Here is a 22,038-nt window from a genome sequence, read left to right on the forward strand (position 1 = left end):
AGTGGCAGAAGGAACAGCATACCCAGCAGCCTGAGTAACATGGTTTGTTGAGGGCACAGTGAGGATACTGGTATTTTATGTTGCCACAGAAAGATAGTGAGAGAAAGTGGTTATTTCAAGGAGTCTAGACTTATGCGCATTCTTTATTTAGGGAGCCAAAACCAGAAGAGTGACTTAAACAATGTGGCAGGTTGGCTTTAGGCTGAAATTGAGAGGAATTCTCATTTGACAGACCTCCTTAGCTTTCTCAGCAATCAAGAAAGGTAGACTAAGGTATGATAAAATATCAGAAAAGCTTCTGCAAGTGATGGAATAGGAAGCAGAACAAAGGCAAGTCCAAAAGGCCCCACTGAAATTTTAAAATATGAATTTTAGTAACAGTAGCATGCACATTTATACAGTTTCCTCCAGCAATGCTCATAGGTTAGGTGTAGGAGAAAGAGGATGGTAGGATTGATTCAGGTTTAGAAGTTGATAGCTATATGGAAGGGTCAATAGGCAAGGGATTAAGAGTGTTGAAAGAAATTTAAGGAATCAATTATGGGATCCGAATTGCATAAGGGAGGAAACCAGGTCAGGAAGATAAATCTGGAAAGTATAGAATGTTTGGAAGATAAAGGCCTCAGTGATGTCAAAGAAGGTGTGTATTTAAGCAGTAATGCTGTGGTGCTGGGTTAAGCTGGAGGAGAGGGAGGGATTCAAGAGTGGGTTATTAAAGCCTGAGATTCCTTCAGTAAAGCAGTGTAGAGTGGGCAAGGTCAAGGGGGTGGGTGTTGCTGAAATGGCATGAAGGCTTGGGTAGGGCAAAGAATGCTGAGCCTAGGGTGTTAGATTATTTGTCTAGTGTTAGGGTAACTAGTATGATTGCAGGTGTTCAGGTGAAGAGAGAGAGATTGCAAAACAGATATTTCAACTGTAGCATCAACTAGGAGAAGAGCATGACATAACCAGACATGTTGTACCTTCAGATAGTGAGTCTTACATTTGAAAGTAGAAGGGTGACAACCTGCAAGTGACAGGGTGCTACAAAGTGCTGGTGCTGCCTCTGGACCTGTGGGAGATGGAGGTGGAGAATTAACCTCCTGCCAGCAGGCGCATAATTCCAGTGGCATCCTCTTGAGGTCGCCAGGTTTCAGTTAGGCAGGAAGTGGAGGGTTAGTGAAAAGACTGAGAACGTGAGGGTTTGTTGAATCCTGGAACAAGGGTTTCAGTTGGTGTGGCAGAATGAGGGGAAAGAAATTTACAACAAGAGAATGAATCAGAGTGAAGTTAGGTGTAGGAGAAAATGGATGGTAGGATTGATTCAGGTTTAGAAGTTGAGAGCTAGATGGAAGGGTCAGAAGGCAAGGGATTAAGAGTGTGGAAAGAAATTTAAGCAGTTATTTATGGGATCCAAATTGCTTGCCATTCTCCCAGACTTCAAGGTTGTGGAGCACGGGGCTGGGAACCGTCAGCTTATTCTGCCTGCCTTCTGGTAGCCACGCCCCCAGGAGCTGGCACAAGAGACCTCGGTTTTCAGCGCTAATGGGAGCGGTAGCCAGGGGTCATGCTCCACTCCTGACTCCCTTGGTCTGACAATCATGCTCATGGGAGAGCTGGTTTGGGGGTGGCCCTTGAGATTTCCCTGCCGTGTGGAGAGGACGGGCCCGGGGGTCACACACCTGCAGATGCCAGTTTCAATGAAGCTATCCCCTCTGCTGAATTCTGGTGATGTCAGCTTTCTGCCATTGTGGTGTCCATTGCAAAGGGCGGCCATTTGTTCCCTTTGCTGGTTGTCTGACGCGAAGGATGGGTCCGGTCAGGCTCTCCCAGGTCCTGTCTCAATCCTGGGCCTGCTGCCTATGAAGGCTTGGTTTGTATCATCTCAAAAGGTTCATGGAGGAACCGAAGAGTTGCTTCTCTATTCCACAGGAGCATCTGTAGCGCTGAGTCAAGATGGTTTGTCAGCGAGCCGCAGACAATCAGCCAGAAACTGCATACGGAGAGCCTGAATTCACCTGCTCTGGGCTTGGTGTGGGTTCTGAGGGGTGCAAACTGCTCGCCCCAGGTCCACTTCGGCCCAGTGATTCTGAGAAAATGCATTCAGTGATTCTGAGAAAATGCATTCAGTCAGTTTAGGACTCCCTTTGCCCACGCAGCTGAAGAGGTCACAGAATTGATCTCTCAGTGCCTGCTGTCATGTGCCAAGTTCTCTTAGTTGAATCAGTCAGCAATACTCAATATATTGCCATTGAGGAGGGCTTAATTTCAGAGTATCTAGTCCAGAATAATGGAAACAGCCAGAAACATCCACTGCCAAGTGTGTGAACAAAGAGAGAAGGCGGAATTGCAATCCTCACAGTGCGCTCTACAAATGCTGAGGCCTTTGCTGCAGCAGCCTCTGTAGACATGGTCCCAGGGAAGACAGGTCAGGTCCCAGACAGAATGTGGCTGGAGGCATTGGAGCAAGACCTGGAAGGCTGAAGCCAGGTCCTTTACTCACCAGTTTTGTGGCTCTGCTCAGCTCACTTATTCCCTCCAGCCTTTGTGGTCTTATAGGACAAATGGTCACTGGTCACTACCTAGCTCCAGGATGCACTGAGTATTCACTTACTTTAAAATTCCCCCTCCCCTTGAATCTGGGGGACACTTTGTTTCTTCCTTTTTTTCTTGTTTTCTTTCTCCAAGGCTTGGTCAGTCTTCCTACAGCTTTACCTTGAGAGTTCTCTTAAAGCAACTTAAGATCATTTTCTATCATTCAGAACCTGGAATTTTTTCAACAGGAATCTTGAGGTCTACTTTGTGTGCTTGGAGAGACTAATAAAATGCTTGGCAGGTACTTGAATGCTACATAAGCTAATGGCTTAAAAGTCCTTCAAGGTGGTGGAAATCATTACCAAAAATATTCATAGTGTTTGAAATAGGAATTAGCAATATTTGGGCCTATAAAAATCATATCTGGCACTCTGATTATACAATCTGATTATAAATTCTTAGATATCATATAGGAACACGACTTGGCATTATTAAAAGTGGATTTTTCTTATGCATCTACAATTTTCTCCTTTTTTCATTTCTTGTCAATAAAATTGAGGTAATGAGAATGCTTTTGTAAAAAAGGACTGGCTGGGACTATTGCACAGTAAAATTTTTTCAGACTCACTACATAAATAAAAGGTATTTTGCTTTAACACTTATTGCGGTTTTCTGTATTTTTATTTTTTGGAAGTACAACAGACTCTTTAGGCAAACAATTAAGAAACAAAATTTCCCTTTAAAAAGCATGTCTGAGACTCACCACTGCACTGTGTTGCCTGATGCTGTAATGACATGTCATTCAGACAGAGCAGAGTGGTGTCTGAGGAACGCTCAGCCATCAGCAGATGCAGTCACTCATTTTCTACTTGGAGAAATGGAGCCCAAGAAAGGGGAGCCACTGAACCTCAGTTTTCCAGCAATTAGGCAGAGCGCAGAGAGGATGGTCCCCAGCAATGGGTTTACCGTTTTGCTTATGCCTCCTGAGTGTGCATGGGCATCTCATGGATATGTACCCTGCTACCATCCGGTCACTTCACATCAGAGAGGAAAGCAGTATCTGCAGCCTGATGCTGGGTCTTCTGCACAGAGCACAGCCTGGGCCCCTCTGGTCACCAAGGATCCCTAAGGGTCACTGTGCCTCATCACCCTTGGGTGCCATCCTGCCCCATGGTGGCAGTACACTCAGCTGTCTGAGAGCTGTACTTCTGGATCTTCTCTGACCACTGCTGTCCACCCCAGCCAGAACCAGGGAGCACAGGGTCTTGACTGCTTGCTCCTGACCCCTACTCACAGTGCTCAGTGCACAGTTCTGTTTCCTAGATGCGAAGACAAAAGGCTATTTAATATGAGAGGACATTTTCTCCAAAGTCAATCATGGCTCAATTTAAGGTGTGAAGAGTTGAGTTATGAGCAATATGATTATCCACATGTCCAGGAGTACATTCAACCTCTGCAGAGTTAGACATTGGGACTGCAAAAACAAAACAAAACAAACAAACAAAAAAATTGGAAGGGCCAGCTCTCCTCAGGTCTCCAGAACTTTTCATCCCTAGGTTGGTCCAGCAATGGACACCAAATGCAACCAAGGCCAGTCTTTTCTTTTTCTTGAAAAGGCAAACAATTGGCTCAACTTTATTGCATAACTATATTTCTTTTGCATGATCATGGCAAGATGGTCTTTCCACCCCTCAAAATACTAGGTGTACTTTGAGCTCTGTATTTAGAATGAGATGGAAGAAGGTAATATCTGCCAGGAAAGATCTCCTGTGGCTCTCCTCTCTCTTAGCCTTTTTGAGGATGCCTGATGACCAATGTTGCTTTCCACCTGCACTGAGCACGAGCTCTTGTGTCTGACAGCCCAACATGGTGGGCCTCCCTTCGTTCTTCTTCCCCCAGAAAAATGCTGCACTGGCTTTGACTACATTGAGAAGGAGATTGGATTTTCCCTGCTCTCTTTGAGTGGTAAAAGACATAGTCACTATCTTTGGTCTGATGTTAAATTCAACAGCAAGGAAACCCTTTTTAACATAGAGACTGGGATGCTTTGTCCTGGAAACACCTGCGGATGGGGTCATGTGCGGCAACTGTCATTCAGCAGGGCCTGGGCAGGAGCTAACACAGACACATGTTGGAGTGACTCAGGGAAGGGAAACTCCCTTCCAGTTTAGAGGGCAGCACAATTAACATAAAAATTTCACTGGTTTTCAAAGCCCAGTCAACATTGAATTTGGGGAGAAGTCGTTGAAGTCTGACCTGACTTGGACATATGATTATATTCCCAATAAACATTGGGAACTTCCTATGTTACCAAATACATCTGTAAAATATATAAAACAAATTATCCCCCAGCAGAGCTCCAAGACTGGGGTGAGAGCTGTGTGAGCATGCTTGAGTCTCCCCTTTATATGCCTTCCCTGACTGATAAATGGCTTCCCCAGGCCCGGGTCAGGACAGCTGGAAGGTCTCTCCAGTCACCCTGCAGGGCCCATGCAGTGTCCTGACAAGGGTCTTCTCCCTCCCTGGCTTCTGTGGTTGGTCCCAGCTCAGTGAGAAGTGCCCACATCCCCAGGTGTGGCAGCAGGAGTGACCCCAGAGTACAGGGAGGGGCATCTACATAGAAAACCAAGTTGTGCACCTCAGAACTTGCTTGCAAGCTCCTGTGGTTTTCTTTCACCTTTTTAGTGCAACACAAATCTACCTTCTGTCTTCTTACCCAGGTGCCTCTCTTAGCACCTACAATGCCCTTCTCGATCCCTCACAGTCGCAGGTCCTCGTACCTGAGTTATCTGGGTCCTGCCACATAAGGCCCTTTGCTTAAGCCCCACCTTGATTGGCAGGAAGCTTTCTGATCACATGACCCAACAGCATTCACCTCTGGCTTCACTTGTTGTCTGGCCTCAGCCCTGCAGGTTCTGGGCCTTGGTACTGGGAGGGTCTGTTCCCAGCCAGGGCCTCTCCCAGGCAGAGCTGCTTCACTGGGTTGGAAGTTATCCTCTCGATGGGCCTCCATCCTCACTGGCAGCTTGGTTTCTAAACGTTCCTTTCCTGCTTGCCTTGGATGCCTGCATTTGTTGGGACTTTCCTTTTTTTTTTAGTTCTCTCAATTGCTTTCCTCCCCCAGTTGGATCACACAGAGTTCCCCTGCACACATCTCCCCAAACCTGGGTTTATCTGAGTCTGGAGACCTTCTCTTCCCTGTGCCTGCCAGGCCTCTCAAACTGCTGGTCCTTTAAAGCTTCACCTAATTCCACTCTCCTCTCCTCCATGTCTTCTTTTCTGGGTTCCCTATTTCAAATATGAGACATGCCTCTGGCTACGAATGCTGGGAAAGTAGGCACCCATGACCTCTGTCTTTCTCTTCCAGAGTCCCCAACACGACTCTGCTGCTGCACCTCTTCTGCCCCTTCCTGGCACAGCCCTGGGGACCCCTTAAGGAAATTCGCTTCTAATAATCCCCTGCCTCAAGCCTCTCCCAATGGACTCTGCCTCGTAAACATCTGGGCACTTCATTTTCTCCAGCTTCTTGAAACACAAATATGACTATGTCATATCTAGAATCAAGGTTGGCTGCTTGTTTATTTCCAAATAAATTGAAATCATGTTGCTCCATCTGGCATCCAAACCCAGAGAGCCACTTTGCCACTGAGCCTCTATTGCTGCCACTTGGATGCAGATCCACTTGCCTCAGGTCCCAGGGAGGCGGGGCTGCTGGGAGCCCTGCATCAGCCCAGCTCTGCCTCTTCCAGGTTCCTCCCAGGTGGGGCTTCCATTAAGTGGGTGCAAAGCATGAACACTTGCTTTAGGGCCTCACATGTGGTGACATAGTGATGGCCTAATGGCCTGAAAGGCAGAGGGTTTGGTTCTAGATGAGGAACTTTTCTCATGGCAAATTTAATCTGTTTGCTTGAGAGTGAAAGAAGGCATTTACATGGAAGGAGGACTGAGCAGACTCAGAAGTCACAGATGGACCAGGTCTGATATGCAGGTGCCACGTGGAGAAGAGAGATGGTGCCTGCTGCTCCAGTTCTCCCAGCTGTCCTGGGTCCCAGGTGTCCTTGTTCAGGGTCAGCCATTGCATCCTAACCCACCTCCTGCTGACTTCCCACCTTCTCAGACTGGTCTGTGTAGTAGCTGAAACCTCTCCCCACCTTCTCTGTGCTCTCCACCTGCCTTTCCTCTGCCTCCTGCTGATTCCTTCTGAGCCCTGGTCCCCATGTCCTCTTTGTCCTCCCTATTAGCCATGACCTCATCTCCTAAGCCTCTTAGCATTCTGGTGATGGAAAGTCACTATGTCTGCTCATGCTGCTTCTCCAAGGGCCAGACTCAAGTCACAGGGATGTCCTGGCACAACTACAGAAATGCCAGATAGCCTGCCCACCTGGAGCGCTCTGCCTCCTGTACTCAGAATACAGATGAACACAACCAGACCCACCTGTCCCCAGCATACACCTGTCAGCTGAACTTCTAACCTGAGTGCATTTCTAACGACTGCTTCAGTAGTCTGTCTGTACCAGCCCCTGTGCATAGAATGCTTGGTGGCTTCAGTGCTGTCCCCCTGTGCCCCCCAGATCTTGCTAAGCTGCAAGGGCATTGCCTACCCTCAGAAAGCCTCCACTCTCCTGGCTCATTCTCCTCCTTAGAAGCACTGCTGCTCCATGAGCCACAGTTGACATGTTTGTCTCCAACACTGGAACATCATATTGGAAGGAGTGTTGTCTGGTGTATCTAAGGATTCTGGTTTCCTGAGTACTCAGCAGCCTGGAATCAAAAGGATGATCAATAAAAGCTGGTTGCACTACTTTTATTAATTGTAATAAATGTAGTAGCAAATGAAGTAAATGCAAATGCACTGAAAAAGATTTCCTTTCAGTCTTCTGATTAATAAAGATGAATGCACGAATGTGATTTTGAGGTGGTAATTAGAAAACTGTCTATGTCTATATATCAATGTCTATATCATAGATATATAGATATACTATCTATATATCTATATAATTTTTTGTATCTAAGATATATATGTGTATATATATATATATATGATGAAGATATTTAAAATTCAAGAAACTAGGTGGAAAAATATTCAAAAAATTAATTTTCTAGACTGATGAACATAAATTTAAAAAAATATTCTCAGCTACAAATTATTATAAAACAATGGAAATATTTCTTTTCTAGAATTAAACCACACTGAAGATTTAATATTTACAATAATTTGTCTTTTTAAAATTATAACAAAAGTAAAACAAAGTGGTTACACCTGAAGTCTAATTGCAAAATCGACAGTTCAATTATTTTCTTAAGAAGGTACTCAAGGCTTGTCAGTGACTCAACCTAATTTGTTACAAGAAGAATGAATTTCAAATTTCAAAAGGCTCAGTGCAGTGGAAAAGCTCTCTATTTCACTGAAAATAAAGAAAGTGGCAAGCAGTATTCATATGTATGCTTGTCAAAACCAAGTTAACAGTTAATGAAACCATTCCCTGGTGAGTGGAATGGTTGCTAGAGACCACCCCATGGGTGAGAGACGCTGAACGAGAAGGAAGCCAGTGGATCTCCCAGAGCAATGAAATGCTACGTGTCTCAGAACCCACTTATGATGGAACAGACCATGTTCAGGTATACTCTGTTCACACAGTTTTATATATTTTATTATTGCTACTAAATTAGAATAAGATTTTAAAATGAGCTTAGTATGAAAAATAAGAAAGCTATCTTTGACAACTAAAAGAAAGTGAACATGGAGTTGGGTGAGGATGTACTTTTTCCTTCATGATAAGGGGCTTTTGAGAGCAGGGAAGAAGATACGTCTCACCTGCTCACTGTCTGAAGGCTCAACGTGCACAAAAGCCAGAAGTGGGATGGGGGAACTCCCATTGTGTGCCTTTGGTCATTTATTCAGAAAGAATTTTTAAAGAACCACTAAGTGCCACAAGATAGATGTTATCAGTGGAAAGAAAAAAATACATCTCCACTCTTAAGAATATCAGTGAAAAATAAATACAAGGACCATAAATAACACCCGTAGACTGTAGTACAGTACATTAAATTTGGGGTCAGATAGACTTGGACTCTCAAACACTAACTTTGAATTGTGATCCCTAATAGCTACCCAGCATTCACACATCACTACAAGTTTAGGGATCATAATGGAGTAAATAAAATGGTGTAATGATCCCCTGCCCATTCCTGTTTATCCATACCCTGTGATCAATTGGTTGATTCCTCTGTTGGTGAATTTGCAATCCAGAGGTGGCTTCTATTAGCATTACTCTAGTTTACAGTTTAGACTGATACCACGTTTAACCCTTCTGACTTAAAAATACATGAACTTAGAAAGATGACTGAAACAGTGTGCCTGACTGTGATAGCCCCATGCATGTCCATGGTTAGTTGTTCTGAAAATGGAAAATGCATTGCAAAGAACATAGAAGCAATTTAAATCAAAGGTAGAGAAACCAGGTCATGTCTCAATCACAAGAGGGTGGTCTGTTTCCATTTATGCTGCACTTGTGGTGTGTGTAGGGTGCAGGGCAGTTGAGTTTTGCCAGGCTGCCATGCAGCCATCTCTGCAACCTGGTGAGGCTCAGACTCTCTCCTGTGCTGGAGCCAGGCCCAGGCTCTCATCCCTACTACTCCTGACTCCTCCTGAAATGCCTGTCTTCACACAGCTCCTCTGGCAGACTGAGCAGCTGCAGATACTGGCGCTGAGTCCATCAGAAGGTGCAGGCTGCCAAAGCACAGTTACAGGGAGGTGAGGGGCAGGGCAACCTCTGACTGGGCTCTGACCTTTTCTGTACTTAGCTCTATTCCAGAGCCAGTGACCTGACAGAGCAGCGGCCCAGGCAACCATCTTCTCCTCATGTGATCTCACAAATCAGAGATGCTTTTCCTCTACTCCCAACTCCCTTAAAAAATCCTGACGTATTTCTGAGCTTAATTTGGCAAACATTTGTGTCTGGGGCTGCAGGGGGGGCCTGTGGACCCAGCACTTGCAGCTCTTCACCCAGGTACCTGTCCGTGTGCTGTGTAGTCAAGCTGCAGCTCTTGAAGGTTGTTTCCCACCCCCTGGATTATTCCTCCTCCATCCTAAGAAACTCAAATAAATCATCAGCCAGGAGGAGATGGGAAGTCCATAATAAGAGAGCAGAAAAGAGTGAAAGGAAGTCATTAAGCCTCACCCTGCCTCCAGAAAAGGAGGAGGAATTGGAAGATTTGAACTGCAAGTTAGATTTAGAAACTTTTACCCTTCAGTTTCTTTCCAAATAAAATGTGATAATATCCAAAAGACCTTTTATTGAAGTCATAATAACTAGGCTTTCTTTTTTTTTCAACCTTATTGTGCTGCTTTTAATTACGAAAGATGTAAAATGATGCATTATAAAACTTGAAAGCTATTTTATACAAATTCCAATCTTTAAATATCATTTAACAATGGGCCCTGGGATCCAGGACACTGGCAGGAAGTCTGATTAGCTGCTGTGATGGTCCCATCCATGAAGATGTGGAGACACACTAGGAACCACCTGTGCATAAATCAGAGGAGCCACCAAGGGTTAGAACCGAAAATGTCTTCAAATATGCGCATGGACTTGGATACACAACATTTCAACTCAGGTAATATACAGTAGACTTAGGAGAAAGGAATAGGACAAAGGAGAATTGATTTTTTTTGTTGTTGTTTTTTGTGTGTAGTGCTGGGGATTTAACCCAGGGCCTTGTGCATGCAAGACAAGCACTCTACCAACTGAGCTATATCCCCAACCCAGAACTGATGATGATCTTGATCTGACCAAGAAAATTTTTCTCCTAACACCATATGTCTTAAAAACCACAACCATACAGAAATTAAAAATGGTAACAAATAGGTTTTTAGTACTATGATTTTTAACTGCTAGTAAATGAGAGTAGTATGATTGATGTCTTGTGACAAAACTAAATATTCAAAAATAGTTGTTTTGTTTTTTTCTGAAGTCTATAGCTATTTCCAATGATAAGGACCAAGGCTGGCTTGTCACAAAGGCAGCAGTGAGTGCAGGCTTACATGCTGAGGGGCAGGTAACACTGTCCCCGGTGTCCCTAATACCATCTAGGTAAGGCGGGCTTTATAATACCCAGAATCTTTTCACAAGAAAAGACCAGACTGATGGAGCTAAGGGCAGATTTAATTCAGTGCTAAACCACATTGTCCTCATTACTGACTTCCCCTGGGTGTCTACACTTCTACAGTAACCTAGAAAATGTCCCAGGGGCAGTGCAACTCATCCTGTGGGTCTTGGGGTCTCTGTTGCAAGGCAGGGCTGCTGTGTAACATGAACTAGGACTCTGATGCCATGACTCCCATGAGTAAGGTACTATGCAAAGAGCGGATTACGTTGGGACCCCCCTTTCCTCAAATAGCATACTCTTATGACATCTGTACCATTTTCTGTCTGAAAGGCAAGATCTGATTTGGGGGCCTTTGACGTAGGAGCTGGCTTCTATTAGCACACTGGGGTTTTGGGTAGCTTTACAACTGGAAGGCACTTTTATTTTAACAAAAAGTTACCCCCCCTCTGAGATCTACATAAAGGGATTTGAAAGTTTAATTGGGAATAAGGCTTGCCAGGGGAGGCCAAGAGCCCCTTCCTGAAGCAGAAATCAGGCAAGGAAGACTTGGTTGGTTTCCTAATTTAACAGCAGATTCAGGGAAAATGGCAAAAACAGGAATTCTTGGGTTCCAAAGGTAGGTGGAGTGAAGGCACCATCAGGGTTGTTTGAAAAATCAGAGATAAGGCCAAGGATTGAGGTCTGGAGAGCCACCCAGCCAGGGTCCTCTACCAGACTCTTCTTGCCATAGGCACAGAGGTGTCAGATTCAGACCCTCCTTGTGTAGTCTTAATTCTTTGGGTGGGAGTAGTCCAAGCAAAGGTTCTAGCATCTTATCCCTCCTCCAGGGTTCTCTTCCTCCCCATGCTGTCTTCTCATTGCTTAGCTCTTCCCTTTCAGTGCTCTGTGGGTAACGTCATGTTTTCCATTCAGGGGCTAAGTTAGAGGAGGCAGATGGAAATAGGATCAAACCATTTTATGATAAGGTATTAATGAATAACCATGAACCAAAATTTTATTTACTATAAAATTACTTCTTCTACCTCAAAGCATGTTTGAAGTCATTTACAGAAAAGCATGGATGTGAGAGGGAAGATCTTTTGAGGTGGAGGCCTAGTCAGGATCCCTTAGGTACCAGCACTTGGGGGCCTTGCCACCTATCTGCTATGGAGCATGATCCCAAGTCTAGTGGTAGATTTGGTCACCTAGTGTTAAAAGCATATTAAAGTGCATGCTTAACTTAAGCACAGGCACAAGCATTAGAACAGCTAAAGCTCTGAGAAGATTTGGTAGGGAGTGGGATAGCTATAGATTAGACTGCCTTACAGCATGGCAGATCTGTTCATTCATTCATTCATTCATTCATGCACACGAACACACATGTGTGTATTCAATACACAGTCATGAGGCACTTATTCCATGCCAGGCACTTTTTGGGCACTATGGGTTAAATAAGGAATAAGGCACAGCCCCTGCCCTCTAGGAGCTTATGGTCTAGACCCACAGAGAAGCCACTCTGGGGAGGACAGGGAAATTCAGCTGCTGGGTGAGTGAAAGAACCTCCATCTGCTCCTTCCAGTTGGTGTGTAGGGAGAACTGTGCTTGTCTGGAGTTTGTCTGGAGGTCATCCTGTGTCTGAGATACCTACAGTCCCCTCTCTTTCTTGCCCAGTCTCCAGGAAGGAGCATGTTCTACTCAGGCTCATCCATTATCAGGAATCTTTTTTCAGTGATTGAATAAAATAGTCTTCCTTTTCCTCCTGTCCATGAGGAAAAGGTGTATTGAAGCAGCAGTAAAGAGATTACAAACTGGGATAAAAAACTAGCAGTGGTTTGCTGCACTCAAGCCTGTCCTTGGACTTGTGGTTAAACTTCTTCATATTATAAGTAAGGCATCTGAGAGAAACATGGCTCTTGCCTAAGCCCTGGAATGTCCTCCAGCTGGAGGGTGCCTGGCCTTAACAGCCAGATCGAAGAGGGCATTGTGGTGCTTTGGTACCGTTGCACAATGCTGAGCCAATGCTATGGGCCCACAGCTTCTGCCTGCCTCCGGTGTCTTCAGTCCCATGTCCTGTCTTCAGTGTTGATTGAGATCAGTGGTTCTGAGCACTACATGACACTACTGAGGCCTCCCATTACATGATATTTTCTACTTTTACGTATTGACCAACTAAACAGCCAATAAAAAGATGGAGGGGTCACAGGATGAGCTTTCCAGTTCATTGGAAGCTCTAAAGCAGCCTGTCTGCAGCAGCACAACTTGTGCCACAGGCTTTGGAGGCAGGACATAGCTGTGTCTAGAAAAAGCCATGGAGTCTGAAACTGAACCTCAGCTGAAAGCCTGAAACCATGGGGTTGATTCCTTCCATGTTGAGATAACTAAAGTCCAGGGTGTTCATTGGCTCCATTCTATTTTGCTTTGTTTTGGCTGTTTCAGGGATTTTCCTGTTCTGGTGCTTTCTGCTCAGAGTCGGTCAGCTCGAAATGTCTCTTCCACAGAGGGGTCCAGCAGACCCATGCTGGAGTCACTCAACATGCTGAGTCCGTCCAGGCTCAGGGGTTCAATTTGGAGCTCCTCTTCCAATGGAAATGGAGTGTCCACATTCAGGCTGACCTCAGGCATGCCTGCTAGCGCACTGCTCAGGTCTTTGAACAGGCTGGTGCTTGAATCTTCTGTCAGGATTGTGTTGGGGAAGTTCCCGCAGTTGGAATATAGGTTAGGTCTCAAATGAAATGACTCCGGTTGTTCTCGATGACTTTGTTGCACCAGTGGCACCTGTTGAGGAAAGGCTGAGCCTGGCCTCACAGACTGCTGGTCAAAGCCCACATCTGGGAAGAAGTTGGTCAAAGACGAGCCCTGGGACGTGAGAAGCTGGAAGTCTGATTGTGGCAGGGATGAGGCTGCCTGGGGCTGCTGGGCAGGGGGCTCTTGAGTGTGGGGCTGCTGTAGGAGAGGCTGGGTGAGCTCCTGGGGTGTGGGGTAAGGGGGTGGTGGGGATACTTGAGCTTGAGCTTCTGTGGGCAAGAAGGAAAGTGGGCTTCGCTCTGAGGACACCATCTGGGAGGCAGGATATGGGTTCAGTGGGCTGGTTGAAGAGAGCTGTCTGCTGAAACCTTGATGTGCTTCAGGGCCAGGAGAAAGTGTGAGAGGGCTGACGGGAGGCTGCCTGCGCCGAGAAGGGCCACTTAGGTTTGTGGTGGGGAGAGATGGGTTGCTAAGGGAAAATAATCGGAGCGAAGGGTGAAGAGCAGACGCGTTGGCAACTGATGTCTGTGGGTGGCTATTTAGGGAAGAGGAAAGCGCGATCTTATTGAGCATGGCTTGAATGGAGGGGTTACTCCGAGAACTCTGGAGACCAGAGGAGCTTCTTATCCCCAGGTGAGTCATAGCAGCTGGGAGGTTGCCCACACTATTCCCCCACACTCATACTACCAAAGAGGTTGTCACTGGTATCCAGGGAGGCAGGCAGGGGCACCGAGTAATGGAGGTTGGTTAGATCTGGCAATGACCCTCCAGTGTTCAGGGTCCCCAGAAAGGGTGAGAGGCCTATGTTTTGGCCGTTATGTGGGAAAGCATTGCCACCTCCAACATCACAGGATCGAGGTTGCCCTGACAGGGACTGAATCTCCTTGGTCTCCCATAGTTGTTTTGGCAGTGGCTTTGGAACATTTAACAGATTTTCTTCTTTCAATGGGCCAGGGAAAGATGCCACTTCCCCATGTCCATCATTCTCACCATCACAGAAACCCATGTGTGGGGCAGGCCAGGCTGACTGGCCCCCTCCTCCATAGGGGTCCTGGGGCTTGGTGCTCAGAGCACTCGTGTGAAGAGCAGAATCAGAATTGGTCCTGTTAAGTGCAGATGTTAGCCTGAACCCAGGATGCTTTTCTTCTTTCCAAGGAGGTTGCTGCCTTGGCCAACTCTCATCCAGGGGCTGTGAAGAGTAATTGGCTCCAAAAGTACTACCATCAAATTGTCGTCCTGGCTTGTCCCCAGACGGTCGGTGAAGGGGGTGGAAGCGGTTTCTGGCTGGCCTCTCCACCAACCCATGGTGGCGGGTTCCGCGAATGTTATCAACTTGATGAAACGATGGCTGAAACTCTGAGGCACTGCTCCGCAGCTGCTCACATTTGGTAAGGATCCTCCATGATACTGTGTAAGGCGCAGTTGCTGAAGCTTCTGAAACGGAACCCGCGACAGGGTGAGGTCGGTCCTGAGCTGCTCGGAGGCCCGCGTCTCCTCGGCCTGCCGCTGCGTGTGCAACGCGATCTTCTCACTGAACTTCCGCGGGTTGGCGCTGCCCGAGCCCGGCGAGGCGGCCACGGCGCGGACCCCGCGCTGGCAGGAGGCGAGACGGCAGGCGCGGGCCTGCGACTCCACCCACCCGTCCGTCCGCAGGCCGCCCAAGCCGCCGCCCGAAGCCCGTCGTCCGGCGCGACCCGGCAGAGGAGCCGCTGCGGCCCCGGAGCCAGCGAGCCACAGCGAGCGCACTCCATAATAACTAGGCTTTCTATGTCATGAATTAGTGAAAGATTAAATGTTTAATTTGCTTTTAAGTCATCATTAGGTTTATTAATATTAAAATGACTCTGCTAATGAATACCTTTTAGATGGTTTGCTGTGACACTGTGAACTAAGGGGGAAAATGTTATTTGCTAATTACTTTAGGTGACAATTCAATGGATCCTCGCTTTTGTTTAAAAACAGATAAAATAAAACCAAGAAGATGTTCATGGGACTACACCAGCATTTTGGAAACCTGAAGACAGAGGTGAGTGCAACTGGCCCCGTGGAACAACTCATGAGAAGTCTGTGGGTTTCATAGTAACTATCAATCCTGCGCTAGAGAAGCTGTGCCACCAACTGACATGGCACAAGGAACCAGAGAACGAGAAGCAAAGTTTCCTGAACAGCCCTCTGGGAGGAAACCCATAGATCACTCATTGCTTTTATTTAAAAAAAATTTGGGGGGGGGAGTAAGGGTACCAGAGATTGAACTCAGGGTCACTGAACCACTGAGCCACATCCCAGCCCTTTTTTGTATTTTATTTAGAGACAGGATCTCACTGAGTTGCTTAGCATCTCACTTTTCTGAGGCTGGCTTTGAACTCAGGATCCTTTTGCCTCAACCTCCTGAGCAGATGGGATTACAGGAATATTTCACCATGCCCATAATCACTCATTGCTTTTAACCTTCTCTCAAGCCATCCAATGATTAACAATTATTTTTCTGCAGCAAAGAGTTCCCAGGCACTGCAAAGCTGGCACATCAAAGGGCCAGGGGTTCCAATCTGCTCACCATCACTACTTCCTAATCACATCATATCACTACCTACCTAATCACGAACTTGAAATGCTGGGTCCCACCAGACACCCCTGAGCATCTTCCCCTCTTGGTCTCCACACACCGCAGTCAGCACATTTGCTTCCAAATGCCTCACCTTTCTCCAAAGCCACCAAGAAGGGAGTCCAACTGCCTTGCGACTGCCAGCCTGTCTTCTTGATCATCTGTCCTCTACCCTCTGCCCTGTACTCTTTGTACAAAGCAGATCTGGTTGTGTTTTTCACTTGCTTGAAACTAACTTTAAATCAGAGCTCAGACACCTGCAGCTTGAGAGCATCCTGTCCCGCACTGAGAACCCCTTGGTGAGCCTTCAGATATGCCCTTTCCTAAACTCATGCTAAGGCCAAGAAATGTGGATGTCTGGGGGCGAGATCCAGGCACTAAGAACTTCCCAGGTGACTCCAGGGACAGCCAAGATTGCACAGTTCTGTTCGCTGGTCAGATGACTGAAAAATGAGCACAAGTGTGGGAAAGTGTCTCTCCTCAGCATGTGGCTTTGGTTTCCTCTTCGACCTCCATCCACTGCCCCCATAAATCCATGCACATCATTGAAACATTGATTATTTTCTCATGTTTCAAAAGATATCAGATGCCAAAGATTCAATTGCCCATAACTCACATTGATAACACACTTACATTGTCCATACTGGCCTGCTTTTATTAAGTTTTTAGTTATTTCTCATAAACCTACCTTGAAAAGTAGTAACAATTACTTTTTTTTCTAAGTGTAACAACTGTCATGGAAGTATATGCTTTCCCCTGCCTCCTTTCACCTTTAGGAGTTCTTATTCTCTCACTTTCTTTGAAGTTTTATTGAAGCTGTTAGTATTCCTAACATTATATGTGTATGTGTATGTGTTTGTGTGTGTGTACAAATGCATATAAATGTATAACATTTTAGTGATCCTTTAATTTAACAAAAATATTCTGTTGAATGTATCTGCATTCTGTGTAGTCTAGGAAGAGATAAGGAGAGAGAGAATGGGAGAGAGATTAGTTTTGATGTGTTGTTTCATATTATGGGAGCAGACCATCCATGGCACTTGCCAGCAGGCTGGAAATTTAGGAAAAAGTAGATGCTGCAATCTCCAGTCAATTCCATAAGTTAGCAGGTTGAAAACTCAGGTGAGTCTTCTATGTTTCAGCCTTGAGAATAATCCTTTCTGCTTTAGGAACCTCAGTTCTTGCTCTTCAGGCAGTCAACTGATTAGATGAGGTCCACCTACACTATAAAGTGTGGCCTGTGTTACTCAAAGTCAATGTTAATCACAGCTAAGAAGTATTTTTCCACATCTAGACTGATGCTTAACCAAACAACTGGGGACCATAACTTTGCCAGCTGGACACATAAAAATAGCCATCAAAGAGTGGTGGTCCTTAAACTCACCCACTGTGCTCACTGGTTTTGACTGGAGTCAGCCTGTGGATGTTCCTGGTTGCCTTGCTCACTCTCCTGCTTATGCACTTTTGAGAGGTCTCCAGGTTTTTGCTGCTCTGAACCTCATTGCTACAAGCTTCAGGCACAGGCCTCCCTTGTGTGGGACTGTCCGTGGTATATGTGCTAGGAATGTGGCTGCTGGTCACAGGGCATATGAGAGGTCAGCCCAGGGACCACACCCAGCTCTCTTCCTAGAAGCAGCAACAGTTGCTACAAGTGTCGATCACATGTGAGATGCCCTGGGTCTAGTCTCCTTGGAGGTGTCCAGGCACTTTCTCAGGGGCTCTTAGCTGTTGGCAATAAAACCTTCAGAAGCTATTTCATTATGAGGTCTATATTTATTGTTATTGATAATGTTATATTCCTTTTCTGTGTTTGATAGACATTTGTATTCCTTTGTAAAATTTCTGGTCATATATTTTGGTCATTTTTAACTAGATTAATTATATTTTTCTTACCAATTTGTAGGTTATCTTTACATATTTTTAATTTTCAAGTGTGTAAATTAAATTGAAACTCTATCAGTTATATTGAAAATATATTCTTAAATTTCTAAACATTTTTAGTTTAAGACATCATTTTTCCCCTGGATAATCAAGCAATGATCACATTATTCTTGTATCCATTATTTACAAATGTAAATGACAGTGTGTCTCTTAGTTGCTTTGGGTATATGGGAAAAATTAATCCTTCTGAAAATATTATTAACAGTCACACAAAATTGAGTACGTCTTAAGTCAATGAACCATAAGTCAAACTTCAGCAATATGGTAAAAACTACTTATGTTTACATTCAAAGAAAAATGCATGAACTTCTTATAACAATATGGGCATATAATTTAAAAAACTCATACTCACTTTACATTATTCTGTAGCTAGTAACATCATGAGATGCTTTTAAAAGTCAGAAATATTGTACTATTTATAAATACTCTGAATAGGAAAGGAATCACCTGTAAATTTTATTCTCAAAATTGATCAATAAGGAGGAAAATGCTAGTTAAGCAGACAAAAATGTACCAAAACCAGGGTATTACTCATATATATAGAAGATATGAACAGTATAGATTTATTTCTAGTTGATTCAATCCTATTTACACATTTAAAATACAAAATTCCATTTCAATCTGTCAAGAAGCTGACCACATTGAGTACCAGAAAAGGAACCTGACTTGAGCTTCTGACCGTGACCTCAATATCCTGGAAAAGGAAAAGTAATTTCATGGAATCTAGATGCATTTATCAACACCAATTAATAAAAATTAATTCTGAAAAGTAATTCCTGAATTTCATCCATTCACAAATGAGTCAAAGGCATTAGGACCTTAACACTTGGTCCTACTTGATGTTGTGACCTACTCTCCTACAGTGGTTTGTTTTCATCTCCTCCAAGGATTGTTACAGTTGCTGAACTAAATGCAGTAGGGTGGCTGAGTCTGCCTGCAGAACTTTGGTGTTGTGGTCTCCATTCTGATTTAGGTGTAGTTTGATAGTCACTGCTGGCTGAATCTGTTGCCTGAGACTTCTGCTTGCAAGTTGTACATGTAGTCGCCACTCAAGGCTGTGGTAACTGGGAAGGCTGGGTGCCAATTCACCCAGAATAGTTCTGATCCCTTTTCTGTTGTCCAGGTAAAGCTGAAGCAATAATTTGCACAGTTCTTCAGAGAATCCCAGAAGAAAAACAGAGTCTTGGAAATCCACTTCAGAAATGATGAGTTGGAGCTCTGGGTGAGCAGGTAGGTCAACCCTTCCACACCATGCTGGACAGTGTTGCTGCTCACGTTGAGCTTCCTGGCGGCGCCCTCGTAGACCTTGGGCATGGTCCCTGGCCTCAGGAACTCCACCCCGATCCACTCAAGCTCCACTACCACTTCTGCAGGAAGGCCAGCTGCTCCTTAGGCTCTTCCCACAAGTCCAGCAGCATCTTCGCTGGGCACTCTTTTTCCCCCGCAGCACCCTGGTCTTCCTGTTTAAGACATCTTTGGACATACAGATGTCTTTAATGTTTTTAAAAAATATTTTTTAGTTATAGTTTGAAACAATACTTTTATTTTATTTATTTACTTCTATGTGGTGCTGAGAATCAAACCCAGCACCTTGCACATGGTAGGCAAGCACTCCACCACCGAGCTCCAGCCCTAACCCAAGATGATTTTAATTTTATGTGCTCAAATTAATAATCTTTTCTCATGTGATCGTGTGTTTTTATGTGTTTTAAAAGCTATCTGCAATACTTTCCACTAATCATTTTAACATTTACTTTTAAAATATTAACATGGTTAATATATCTAGAGTTGACCATGCATATGGAATGATGTGGGAATGCAAGTGTGTATTTTATTTGTGGAATGCCAATTCTCCAGTCCCATTTGTTAAGTAATTATCTCTTTTCCTACTTCTCTATGATGCCATCTCCATTGTGAATCCAAGTTGTTCATGTGGACAGTTCTGTTTCTGGGATTCTTAAGAATGTGTTGATAAACTGTGTTTTTATTCTATTGATAGATGATTCTTGCTACATCGGTTGAGAATGTTTCCTTCCACTACAGAGTAAAAAGAAAAAATATGATCATAAGACATCCACTTTTATAGAAGGGTAATAATAGTAACCTGTGTGATAGAGCTTTCCTTGGGAAGAATATATGTTGGACATATTTTTTTTAATGTGGGAGTATCAGAACACTGATTATAGAACCCACTCAACACTAAGTAGCCATGAAACAGAGACCTGTCCCCCACCGATGGACAGCTCTCTTTCTTTCATGACATCTATTCTGACCCTATGAAAAGTCTACCCAAGTAAAATAATTACCACTTACTCAGTATTCTAAAGAGCGTTGTGAGAGACTCTGCATCTAATAGAAGAAAAAAATAGGCCTTAATCTTCATCATGTGGGATTAGGCCCCAACTTCCTTAATAAGACTCTTACTGTAAAAAAATTAATACCAATAATCAATAAATGGGATGGAATCAAACTACAAAGTTTCTTTTCAGCAAAAGAAACAATCTGTGAGGTGAACAGAGAGCCTACATCCTGGGAGCAAATCTTTACACCTCACTTATCAGATAGTGCACTACTCTCTAGGGTACATAAAGAACTCAAAAAGCTAAACACTGAAAAACAAATAACCCAAACAAATGGGCTAAGGACCTGAACAGACACTTTTCAGGAGAGGATATACAATCAATCAATAAATATAAGAAAAAATGCTCATCATCTCTAGCAATCAGAAAAATGCAAATCAAAACCACTCTAAGATATCATCTCACTCCAGTCAGAATGGCAGTTATTATGAAGACAAACAACAATTAGTGTTGGTGAGGATGTGGGGAAAAAGGTACACTCATACATTGCTGGTGGGACTGCAAATTGGTGCAGCCAATATAAAAATGGAGGTATGGAACCACCATTTGACCCAGCTATTCCTCTCCTCAGACTATATCCAAAGGACTTAAAAACAGCATACTACAACAACACAGCCACATCAATGTTTATAGCAGCACAATTCACAATAGCTAAAGGAGGGGAAGGCAGGGATGTGGGGATAGGAAAGATAGTAGAATGAAATAGACAGGAGCCAACCTAGATGTCCTTCAGTGGATGAATGGATAAAAAAATGTGGCATATATACAAAATGGAATTTTAGTCAGCATTTAAAAGAACAAAACCATGGAATTTGCATGTAAATGGATGGCACTGGAGAAGATAATTCTAAGTGAAGTCAGTCAATCCTCCCCCCAAAAAAACAAATACTGAATGTTTTCTCTGATATAAGAAGGTTGACTCATGGTGGGGATGGGAGACAGAGCATGGGAGAAATAGGGTAGAGGGGTGGGAGAGAAAGGGAGGGGGCAGGGGATTAGCAAGGATGGTGAAATGTGATGTATGAAGACTTGAATTGGGTGTCCACATACTTTATATACAAACAGAGATACAAAAATTGTGGTATATATGTGTATTAAGAATTGTAATGCAAAAAAATAGTGTTACCTTAGGTAGAGGTAAGTGAAAGGAGGGGAAGGCAGGGGATATGGGGATAAGAAAGATAGTAGAATGAAACAGACATTATACTTTATATATATGTGACTGTATAACCAATGTGATTCTACAATATGTACACTCAGAAAAAGATAAATTATATCCCAATATATATGATATATCAAAGTATATAAGTGCATTCTACTGTCATGTATAACTAATTGAAACAAATTAAAAATTTAAAAAAGAGAGAATTGTGGCTTTGACCAATAGCATTGCCCCTGCATCTCCCAAAAGAGCAAGAGTGCATGGCTCTGGGAAAACTCCCTCTGCTGAGAAGCCTTGCTTACCTTCAGTCTGGTCCTCACAACTAACCTCTTACACTGAACTGAGAAAGCCTAATGTGTGCATGGGAGTGGGTATGTCATGAGGAATAGAACATTCAGACATTTAGATTGTATATTGCTTCCATTCTGCATTCTTCTTGCACACTACCCTAGTGTGTAATTTTGCAATGAATTTCCTCTTGCATTTTACTGAACATTTTAAAATTCTTCAAAAATTCTGTGATTCTAGGATGCTGAGTTGTTTTGTGAGCCTCTGCTTTTCCATGCAACATGGAATGTCTAATTGATAGGAGATTGCTATTACATCAAAGTAGTTTTGAACTTAAT

The 22,038-nt window shown here is 44.1% G+C and overlaps 2 pseudogenes; both read right to left on the reverse strand.

Annotated features, from left to right (window-relative positions):
• Positions 1–11,887: 11,887 nt before the first annotated feature.
• LOC144368747 (CREB-regulated transcription coactivator 3 pseudogene) lies at positions 11,888–16,110 on the reverse strand (annotated as a pseudogene).
• Positions 16,111–18,547: 2,437 nt separating this feature from the next.
• Positions 18,548–19,308, reverse strand: LOC144367806 (COMM domain-containing protein 2 pseudogene; annotated as a pseudogene).
• Positions 19,309–22,038: the final 2,730 nt, after the last annotated feature.

This window comes from Ictidomys tridecemlineatus, chromosome 11, assembly GCF_052094955.1.
Source record: "Ictidomys tridecemlineatus isolate mIctTri1 chromosome 11, mIctTri1.hap1, whole genome shotgun sequence".
Taxonomy (NCBI): domain Eukaryota; kingdom Metazoa; phylum Chordata; class Mammalia; order Rodentia; family Sciuridae; genus Ictidomys; species Ictidomys tridecemlineatus.